Source organism: Gossypium hirsutum, chromosome A11, assembly GCF_007990345.1.
Source record: "Gossypium hirsutum isolate 1008001.06 chromosome A11, Gossypium_hirsutum_v2.1, whole genome shotgun sequence".
NCBI lineage: Eukaryota > Viridiplantae > Streptophyta > Magnoliopsida > Malvales > Malvaceae > Gossypium > Gossypium hirsutum.
Window position 1 is genome coordinate 55,090,920 of NC_053434.1, and position 11,477 is coordinate 55,102,396.

The 11,477-nt window shown below is 31.5% G+C and overlaps 2 long non-coding RNA genes across 3 annotated transcripts; both read right to left on the reverse strand.

Moving 5' to 3' along the window:
* Positions 1–504: 504 nt before the first annotated feature.
* Positions 505–5,807, reverse strand: LOC107898663 (uncharacterized). Of its 2 annotated transcripts, XR_005905206.1 has the most exons (3): positions 5,636–5,807; positions 5,467–5,503; positions 505–1,018 (listed from the first exon to the last, which is right to left on the reverse strand). It is a non-coding gene; the product is annotated as an uncharacterized lncRNA (long non-coding RNA). The 2 variants fall into 2 exon arrangements; XR_005905205.1 differs by lacking the exon at positions 505–1,018 and adding an exon at positions 1,380–2,489 and having other exon boundaries at positions 5,467–5,797.
* A 1,970-nt stretch (positions 5,808–7,777) lies between these two features.
* Positions 7,778–10,066, reverse strand: LOC107905637 (uncharacterized). Its single transcript, XR_001686570.2, has 2 exons — positions 9,994–10,066; positions 7,778–8,185 (listed from the first exon to the last, which is right to left on the reverse strand). It is a non-coding gene; the product is annotated as an uncharacterized lncRNA (long non-coding RNA).
* Between the last annotated feature and the right edge of the window lie 1,411 nt (positions 10,067–11,477).

Sequence of the window (11,477 nt, forward strand, 5' to 3'; positions counted from 1 at the left end):
TAATACTAGAAATTAATAATATTATCCAAATACATAATTAGTAGAACACCACATAATAACAACAACATCGTCCAAGTGCATAACTAATATTACACCACATTAAAAGTATCAATATCTTCAAGCTTGAGAAAATTTTTGAAGCCAAATTTTTCTATGCTTCTTACTTTTAACTAAAAAAGCTTTGACCTCGTATTCATGACTCCCTAGATAATCAAATATAGAACACAGAAACTCATCATCAAATCCTTCTACCTCCATCGACATCACTTCTTCGTAAAGATGTGGTGTCTTATCCGCAGTAAATTGTTCCAAAGCATTAGCAATTTTGCCAAATTGTTCACCCACAAATTTAATTTGTTCATCAACGACACTTTCTTGAGCATTTTTTATTTTACGTTTGGATGTGCCAGATGAAGATACTTTTGTTCTTACCTCTTCAATCTCTTCATTTTCGTAGTCTATAGGCACTGAATCTTGGTTATCATCATCCAAATCTATGTCAGCAAATGTTCTGGCAAAACTTCCTGTTGCCATATTTTTGCCAACAACCAAAGCCATTTCATAATGATCAATGCTTTTATTCAAAAATAGTTCATACTTCTTGTGTGCTTGTTGGATATTATACACAATTAGAATAACAAGTAAAAAACAATTGAAATATACTTAACATATACATACATATATTACTATCACTGCTGCATCATATGTCGCTCTATCACATGCGATCATTTTCCTATTATCATCCCATCCAAAACCACTTTCACCTCGAATTGTGCATATAATCTGCCACTGGTTTTTTACAGTCCTCAAATGATTTTCCACATGCTTCACATCGCATTGGACTTGAAATCTTTCTGAAATAGCTTCGACAACTCGATTAATAGAAACTGCTTTGAAAGAGTTAGAAGGCTTATTTCCTTTCTGGGCCTCCTCTGCTAGAATTTCAAGAAAAAGATGTTCCATCGGTTTTGTCCACCTGAATTGCTTGGAGGTCCCTTCTTTGTTGCCCTTACCCATTCTACATTAATAATTGTCATTGTCAATCATTTCAATATCCAACAAGCTTAAAACATAATAAATTCAATATGTAACAAATTCAAGACATAATAATTTCAAAATCCAACAAATTAAATTTTCAATATCATTGTCCAACCAACATTAACAAAAAAAAAACGATTTTAATACTAAAACATACAAAACATAGAAACAAGAACCTTAAGCCCTAAAATTACCTAATATTTCTAGCCATATAATCAGTCCACATAGTTTGTGCAATTTCGTCTCTCTTAGCAGACCATTCTCTTACTTCTTCTCTTTCTTCTCGCTCCGTAAGAGTTGGTATTATCAAATCAGACTCATGCTCCTCGTATAATCCTTGATTAAGTAAATCACTAGGATCAACTCCCATTATATGATTGTGAATGATACAACAAGACAAAACTATATCTACTTGAGTTTGAAAATTCCAAAATGGTTCAGCATCTAATACACGAAACCATTTCTTCAAAATCCCAAAAACACGTTTAATAGTGATTCACAATGATGAATGACGAAGATTAAAGAGTTCATTTGCATTTTCAGGCCCCTGAGCACTAAACTCTTTTAAATGGTATCGGACAACATGATATGGGGTAATATATCCATTTCGGATGTCATATTCAGCATCAGCAAGATAATATTTACCTACAATTTGACAAAACATAATTATTACTAATAAATTATGAGCTTACTAGAACTATTTGGTATTTAATGTTTTATAATTCTTACCTTCCGAAACTCTTAATCCTCTTGGGTGTGAAAGTGCATCACTTAAAATACGAGAATCATGTGCACTACCTTCCTAACCAGCTAGAACATAGGAAAATTTCAAATCAAATGTAATGGTAGCCAATACATTTTGTGTTGTCCCCTCTTTACGGCTACGAAATCTTCCTTGAATGCTAAGTGGAACGGATGCACGAACATGAGTTCCATCTAATGCTCTAATAAAATCTTTAAAACAAGGATAAAACCTTGGATTGTTTCTGATTTCACTAGGAGTTAACTCATCAGTTAATCTAATAACTAGCTTATACAATTTCAAAATAGCTCTCAATACAACCCTAAAGTAACAATGAATTGTCTCAATTGATTTATAATATCTAGATCCAATCACTCGAAACCTTACATTATGACCAATTATATGTAAAAAATATAACTACTTGCTCCCTAATATTCACCGATTTAGTTGACTGTAACAAATTATTCCTACTAAGAATATCACACAAATTAAAAAAGGCTATTGGTCTCATCCTTATCACATCAATACAATGTTGGTCACCACTGTATAAAATACTATTAATATAATTTTTTCTTTCATAATGTCGATTCACACGAGGGTGAGAAGCAATTTCCTTCCCAATTTTTAATTTTTTAATCCAGAGAGCCCCAAAAGCTAAAACTGAAGCCACGACTCTGACAATTGCATTTTGATCTTGATTACGATCCATCTACACAAAATAATGCCACATAAATATTACTAAAGTTACCATGACTAAAGTACATACATATATATATATGAAGGTTTCTCAAGCAATGATTAAAGTTACCATGACTAAAAGGAATAGAGTTAACTAACCAACCCCAACTTAAATAATAACAAAAAAAAGGCATAATTCAAGACATATTCATCACAAATTGTAGTATCCAATAGAACAAATTTTGCATCCTACACATATTTGTGATTATTGGCTGAGTTAACCATTGAAATTAATAGACTCACATATATGTGAGTTACACATATCAACTGTTAGTTTCTGTTTGTGATCATTGCCTAATCATAATAGCTGCAAAATTCGTATGCTAGAAATTGTCATATATATTTAAAAAAAGAGAAAAATATGCTAAGTTCATGAATTTGAGCATAAAAGGTATAAAATTTAATCAACATATACAATTACTACAATGCAACACATGGCAGGAAAAATATATTTTAAAATCAATTTTTAATTCAATTAATTCTTTCAATAATTCAATATTAAAAAAAAGCATTTGACTACAAAATTCAGGCATTTGCAATTTCATTTTCTATTCCTAAATGAAGAAAAGGAGAAGGAATTTTTTTCAACGTTGCTAACTAAACATGTTTCGTTGATCCTTTTTCTTTTTTCTTTTTTTTCAAATATGTAAACTAATATACTGTTTTATTTACTAATAATAAATTTAAAAAATAACATTTTCAATATAAAATTATTATAACTTTTTTATAATAAAAATAGTTAAGGAGATTATTATTATCTAACCCTTTCAACATAACCAAAGGGTTGAATGGCTTTGAGTAAAGACAAAGTTGAACTTAAGACTTTGAGGCAAGAGAAAAAAGAAGTTGAATGGCTTAAGAAAGAGAAGTTGAGTTTGGAAGAAAACACTAGGAAAAAGCTCGTCGAGATGAATATTGCTTTGTCCAAAGCTAGCAGGCAGGTGGAACGCGCTAATGCTACTATCTGCAGGCTTGAGGTGGAAACTGCAGCACTATGACAGGAAATAGAGACTGTAAAATTACGTGTTGCAGAGTCAGCAGCTAGTTGTCAGGAGGTATCAAAGAGGGAGAAGAAATCTAGGACTGAAATGCGGTAGACTGTTGATGAAAAAGACATGCACATGACCGAAATCTGATTTTTCATCTGATGAAAGTTCAGTCTTCGGAAAAGCAAAATCTAGGACGATACATTGCTTTTCATTGCTGGTCTATTTACCTATAATAGCTAGGATGATAGGTGTCAGGTATTGGAATATATAGAATAGATGTTATGTATTGGTCATCAAGAAATTGAATGATTCACATGCATGAGACATGTAAATTAGATTATAATAATGTCTTATAACCTTATTTTAAGTATTATATGTTTTTATAAAGGATTTGCTACCTTAAAATTTTATATGAAGTATGAATGAAAATGATTATCAAAGCATTTTCTTTTTAAAATTTTTGCATTATGTCTTAATAGTCCTCATTGCTTCGAAATCTTCTCACTATATAAACACCAACCATCACATATTATTTTGGCTCTCAAAGCACAAGCTTCACTTCTCTGTCTTTTTCTCTCTTTATCACTCTTTGTTCTTATCTCTGTTTCTCACCTTGAGAAACTCTAAGAAAGAAGAAAAAAAATGGGTGGAGTTGACTTCAGAAGTTTCACATTTATGATTTTAATTGCATTTTTTGTATGGTGTTCAAGTATTGAAACATGAATTACAGCTGGCTAAAGTTATCCAAGAACAGTTTGAGGTAATGTGTCTTCAGGAATGTATAATTTTCAAGCATTTTTTATGTTTTGTCTCTCATAGAAAACAATAGTAATCCTTGATATACTTCATAAAATTCTATCAGTAACTTCTACAAGTTCTGTAAAAATGAGACAGGGTGAGGAAGGCATCCATTGCTTCATTAGATGGCTCAGATTTTCGAGAATTTACCTGATAAGATTTCATATTTTTTGGCATCTTACGTATTTTCAATGGTTGAAAAAAGTTGAAACAAATCAAGAAAAAAAAAAAATGAACAAATCAAGATAGACGAAGCAGAGTAGTTTATTTACACAAAAATCCCTGCTTGAATGGAGGGAGCTATATAGTCTCAAAGCCGAAAACCACATTAATTAGCTTGAAAAAGAAAAAGAAGCTGATGCTTTCATCTTTCATCTAATATTACATTATGGTAGCTCTTTTGATGTTTGGACAAATCCATCAACTAAAACCAAGCAACCTGCCCAATAGTGTTGAACCAACTTCATCAATTCCCTACACCAAATTCTACAATATAACCTAAATCACTCATCTTTCTCAACTCTTCGTTTCTTTTTTTTTTTCCTTCTAAGCATCGATATCGAATATAGATGATATGGAAAGCAATGATGCTTATGTTTCCTATATGACTAGAGGAGAGTTTTGAATACTAAAAAGTGAGACATGGGTGTATATACTCTTTGAATTCAAGTAGTTTCAAATAAATTTAGCTCAATAGAAGTATAAAAACAAACTTAAACCAAAGCTCATTTGCTAAGTGTTGACCATATGGTTCACTTCTACCCTGCTCAATTTTTATAACCATATAACAAATCAAAGTTTCTACTGAATGATAATGTCAGATTTCGATGATTTGTTTAATATGCAAGTTCGCATTGCTTATAAAATGAGCATCTATTAGGCGTGACCTAGACATCAGACAACTTATTGCTTGAAACATTCAAAACATTTGATTAGCTTTGCCTGTCTGGGATTTCATTCGATAGATTCAGGGAAAAAAGAGCAAGACCTACATATTTAAGTAATTGAGATTCAGCCTCATGATTCGAGATTCATAAAAAAAAATTCAAAAAAAGTGTACATTTTCGTAAAAAACTATGAGAACAAGAAGAACATTAAAAAAAACCCTGAATCGATGAATTTACTCAAACCCAGAAAAAAAAAAACAAGAAGATGCCATACCTTAAGCCAAGACCTTGCGAAGAGGAATGAGAGTTGCCTGAGAAAGAGAGAAAGAGATGAATGAGATTTGCCTTTGCCAGAGAAAGAGAGAAAAAGAGGAATGTGATTTGCAGAAAAAGAGAAAGAGAGAAAAATGATGAAGAACGGAAGGAAAGGAGAAGGATTTTACCCGGATGAAGAAGGAGATGGAAAATGTCTTACGAAAAAAAATCTGTAAGACATTTTCCCTAAAACAACGTTGATTTTACCCGTGTCATGAAAAATATTTTTCAAATGTAAAATATTTTCAAGCTACCAAACACTGTAAAACCAAGAAAACATTTTTCGAAAAATGTTTTCCTGGTAAACAAGCAGAGCCTAATGTTAATATGCATTTTTCAAATTTGAGTGAATTTAAAAAAAATAAAAAATACATTTTTTTTAACTTTGAGTGAATTTAGAAAATGTCGATGGAGTTTTAGTTCAATTGGCATGAGCATTTTTGTCAATACAAGAAGACGTAGGTTCTAATGCGCTGAATTCTTCCTATTTATGGTTCAGAGGGGGGCTATGGATAGTTCTAAGCATTGTGTTAAAAAGAGCAGATATGATCAAAATCTATAATTAGATTTTTAAAAATTAAAAATTAAAAAATAATAAATTAAATTTTTTAAGTGTCAACAATTGGCATCAATATTGTTGCTAGTGCAAGAGGACGATTCAAGTGTGCTAAAGCGCATTATCCTCTTATTTAATAGTTGGGGAGGGGCTATAGGTAGTTCTAGGTATTGTATTAAATAACAAAGACTAGGAATTGTGATGTTACACTCATATGAAAAAAAGTAAATAAAAAAATTGAGTTTCAAAACTTCGAGTGAATTTAAAAAATTAAAATTATAAATTATAAATTAAATTTTTAAGTGTCAAAATCGAATTCACTCAATTAACAAAATTCATGCATACTTAAAATTTTTTATAGAATCATATTTCACTATTAGATTTGAACTGATAATATTTAAAATTTAAAAACATGTATTGAAAAACCACATTAGTTTGTTGTGAATATCATTTGACTGTTTGATAGCGAGTTCAGTTATAAAATTGAACAAATAGTAAAACAAAAACAAAAATCCTACTATGCCGAGCCTTGCTTAGTGAACGTCTCTTATTCTTTAATTAATCCAATCACCTATTGGTATAAGCCCAAACTACCTTTCTACAGGATGTATTTGCAACCCCAATAGCTAGTTCTATCTAATTCAAACCACTCACCCAAATATCACTTACAAATGTTTAACTCACAATTAATGTCTAAGATTGAATTTGAAAACAAAGAGAACAATTAGTCAGAATAGTAATTCGCAACTCTCTACACAATAAACAAACAAGTACCTCAAATGTACAAAGTATTGCTTATTTATAGGCATCCTAGGCAGTAATGATAAATGTCAAGCAATCCAGATAAACTTGATTTCCTGTGCTTCATAATCAATCAATAGAGTCCTAATTCAATCAGAAAATCCTTCCTCGAAAATACTCATTGATAACGTCTTAAAGATATTCTCTCTTTAATCCAAGTCAAATTCTACTTCAAACTTTTCATGCACTGCTCCTCTTGATAATTTCATTTTCGGGAGTAGAAATGATGTATTTCACGATGTAACACCCTAACCCGTAACCGTCGTCGGAATAGGTTAAGAGGCATTATCGGATTATAGCACAATTTAGAACATTCATTTATCAATAAATCAACTCATTTCAATCAAATTCATTCATTTAAACTTATATCATGCTTGAGTCGAGCAAAAAAAAAAACTTAAAACATGCATTCAGGACTAAATTGATAACATTTGAAAACTTTGGGAAACTTAAAAATTTTTCTTTAATACAGAGGTCACGTGCCCGTGTGCCCAAGCCACGTGCCTCGCACGGCCACCAGACATGCCCGTGTCATAGGCCGTGTGGAAACAGGGCGTACATACTGATTTGGGTCACACGATCAACTGCACGTCCGTGTGTCAGCCCGTGTGTCACACACAGCCAATAGACACGCCCGTGTGTCTAAGCCGTGTAACTCACTGACTTATTTTAACTAAGCTTCAGCAGACACACGATTGACTCACACGCCCGTATGCTCAATCATGTTGACGAGAAATAGGCTTGTTTTAAGCCACTTTTCCGCACCCAACTTTAATCACCTAAGCTCACATATAACACCATACATTCATTTAATTTGGCAATCAAAATAGCCATTTCAAATACACATTATATGCCATTACAAAACCAAACATTTATATACTCAAAAAATCAATTCCATTTGTGCATTCAAACATATACCAAACCAATATGATTCATTAGCCAAAATACACATATAACCTATTCAATAATTCAACCTTAAACATCCAAGTACTAACTATTATTCCAACAATTTCGATTCATATTTCCTTCACATATCCATACCATTTACATATCCTCATTCCATCAACTACTTACCAAAACATGCCATATCTAGTACACATAAACATAACCCAATATTTAACCAAGTTAAGCCAAATCACATGTCTTAAACACATCAATGCATATAAGCTTCAATAGCTTACATAACTCATACATCTCAAAACATCAACTAGCCTATACATGTCATATTACCAATTTCAAAGAGTTCAAAAATACCAAATCAACTCCTGGATAGTGTGATGAAATCTTCGATAACTTTCAACCCGAGCGAGCTTTCAAATCACTGTAAAATTCAAAAAATAAATAGAGTAAGCTAATAAGCTTAGTAAGCTCGTATGACTAATATGTACTATATACAATTTAACAATTAATTCAAAATTAGAGAAACATGAGCATATATAAATCAGTCCCATCAAAGCCAACACGTAAAATAATAACAACCTGGCAATTTCTGTATGTATTCATCGGTTTTCACTTACATATCATATGAAATTATTAAATATCACTTACTTGTCGAGCGTGCCATGTATACCTGAACTGATTCATATCATCATTTCAATTCTCATACCATTATATTCTCAGTTCAACTATGGAAATAACATCGAATAATATGTATCTTGCACACTAATGGGCATATATGTGGTTAAACCACCTATATCTCGATTCACATATATAACATTTTTTCATACGTCATTATAACCTATATTACCATTTCAATACAATCCAACCAAATTTGCCAAATACATAAGCTTATAAAATCATCAATACCATGTAATTCACATAACATTGTGGCAATTCATTTCTATTCGTATAAACTATAATTCATTCATATAACTAGTAGTTCATCCGTATAACCCGTAATTCATCAGTAATAACAATAATTTATCCGTATCAAAAGTAATTCATTTGTATTAACAGTAATTCAAACATATCAACAATAATTCATTCAATTCAACAGTAATTCATCCATTAATACAATATTCTGTATTATTCCAAAATTCACATATCATACATATAACATTAATATCACTTATAACCCTTAACTTATCCGTATAACAGTATTTAGGCCCGTTGAACCTATTAGAACTTCAAAGGATAGTCGAGTGAACAATGTCATTAATCTGTCAATTCATCATCATACATGCTCTTTTGAGTCATGGTCGGTAAACTCCTTCTGAGCTGATAAACAGTAAGCTCTTTTGAGCTAAAAACAGTAAGCTCTATTCAGCTGAACAGTAAGCTCTATCGAGCTGAATCGGTAAGCTCTAATGAGCTGAAACAGTAAACTTTTATAAGCTGAATTGGTAAGCTCGTAAGATCTGTGGTAAGTCTGCAACAAATGCAGGAGCTCGACCAATACGATAATCCCAGTAATATGTCACTCGTATCCAATGAATTCATATAGTTTAAATGGGGCTCGGTAACGAATACAATATATCATTAAGACATTTATATTTCAAGTATTTCAATTATATACATTCAATTCAACAATTACAAATATAGAAAAGTTCGATTCTAATTATATGAACTTAACTGGTGTCGCTCAAATAAAATTATCGGCTATTCGTCCACTTTTCATTTTCCCCGATCTAGTTCCGGTAATTGCTTATCTTGATCTATATATATAATATCAAATTCAGCATATTAACTTTCCTTTCTATTCAATTTGACACTATATACACATTTTGGAAAAATTATGCTTTTTCCCATAAAGTTTCACACTTTTACAATTTAGTCCCTAAGCTTTTAAAATGAAATTCATTCAATTTTGGCCAAACCCAAGCCTAGCCGAATTTAACACAACTTTATAGCAGCCCATATTTTCATTTATTCACACATCTAACCATGAATTTTTCACTTTTCTCAATTTAGTCTATTTTTGACATTTTTGTCAAAAATCACTTAATAAAACTTGTTAATCTAGCTTCAAACATTAATAATCTATCATAAAACATCTAAAAAACCTAGCATTCAACAATGACATCATTCAAAATCTATATCAGTTTCGAAAATGAAGGTACGGGCAAGCTAGATTAAGCTGCAACGAGCTCAAAAACATAGAAATCATTAAAAACCAAGCTCAAACCGTACCTTAATTAAGCCAAATGTGTGCCGAGCCCTAGCAAGCTTCTTCCATGGTTTTTCATTTCTATTTTAGATGGTGATGAATGAAAAATAAGATGACAATTTGGCTTTGTTTAATTATTATAACATTTATTAATCATTTACCATTTTAACCTTTAATAACATTTAAAATTTCCATTATATCAAGCCATCACATTCCACTAACTCAATAATAGATTAATTTCTATATAAGGACCTCATATTTTATATTCTATAACATTTAAACACTTTTAACTAATAAAACTCTACTTTTACACATTACGCAATTTAGTCCTTTTTACCAATTAACCACCCAAACGGTAAAATTTCTTTATGAAATTTTTACACAAACATTCTATCATATTGTAAACCTAAATAAAATAATAAAATAAATATTTTGACTTTGGATTATGGTCCCGAAACCACAGTTCCAACTAACCCTAAAAACGGGCTATTACACATGAGGCCCATTTGTTTTAGAAGTAATGTCTATGTAAAAAAGGCCAACACATACAAATACCTAAGCTGTCTTATATTGTGATTGACCAAGTCCATGACCGACTGGGTCATTGGACAAACATTGTTGGACAGTCATGGTCCTAACATGTATTAAACAAGGTACAAATTTCTAGGCATTGTGAGGGTGCTAATACCTTCTTCACATGTAACCGGCTTTCGAATTCATATATCTATTTGGTTTTCAAAACGTAGACAAATAATTATCTTTTTAAAAGAATTTTTAAAATTTTTCTTCTAAAAAAGTGATTTTATAGATGTCCAATCACTTCTGACCAAAGAAAATCTGTGATCACTCCTATTTTCTTAATTAAAATTCAGTGTTTTAAAAATTAAAATGTTCATGTTTGCTCAAATTCGTCAAGCTAAGTTTTGGTAAAAAAAATATTTTGACATATCTTATACTATTTCTTTTTATTGAAAAACCATGTAATATCCACCAACAAATATTATTAGAAGTCCTATGAAAGATAAAATGAACATGATAACAATAACATTAACATTGCACCAAGGCTTTTTTTTTTAAGCTTGAATTTTTTGTTGGGTTGAGAATGCTGTGAGCCAAGGATTTAGATGTGGAAATGGTGCGCCGATCTTTGTCCCATAAAACACATAGTAGATAGGCGATGCTCCAAGGCAGGTCGTTGGTGCCCATCGCCATCCATCATTGTCCATTGTCCCCCATTTGTATGTAGGCTTATTTGGTTAGGCTTATTTGGTTAGGCTTATTCACTCGCCAACAAACCCTCTCTCTGCTAGTGACGAAATAACCCAACTCAACTTCATTCTCCCCATCCCATAAAACACTCATACGAATCTGATTAGCTTTCGCGTCGTCTTCAATCTATGTGTTCCAGAATCTACGTAATATTTCAGCCATCAAATGTCCAATAAATTTCCTCTTTTAAATAAAAATCATAGAATGTGAAACCTTTAGTATATACATTTTCATGTAA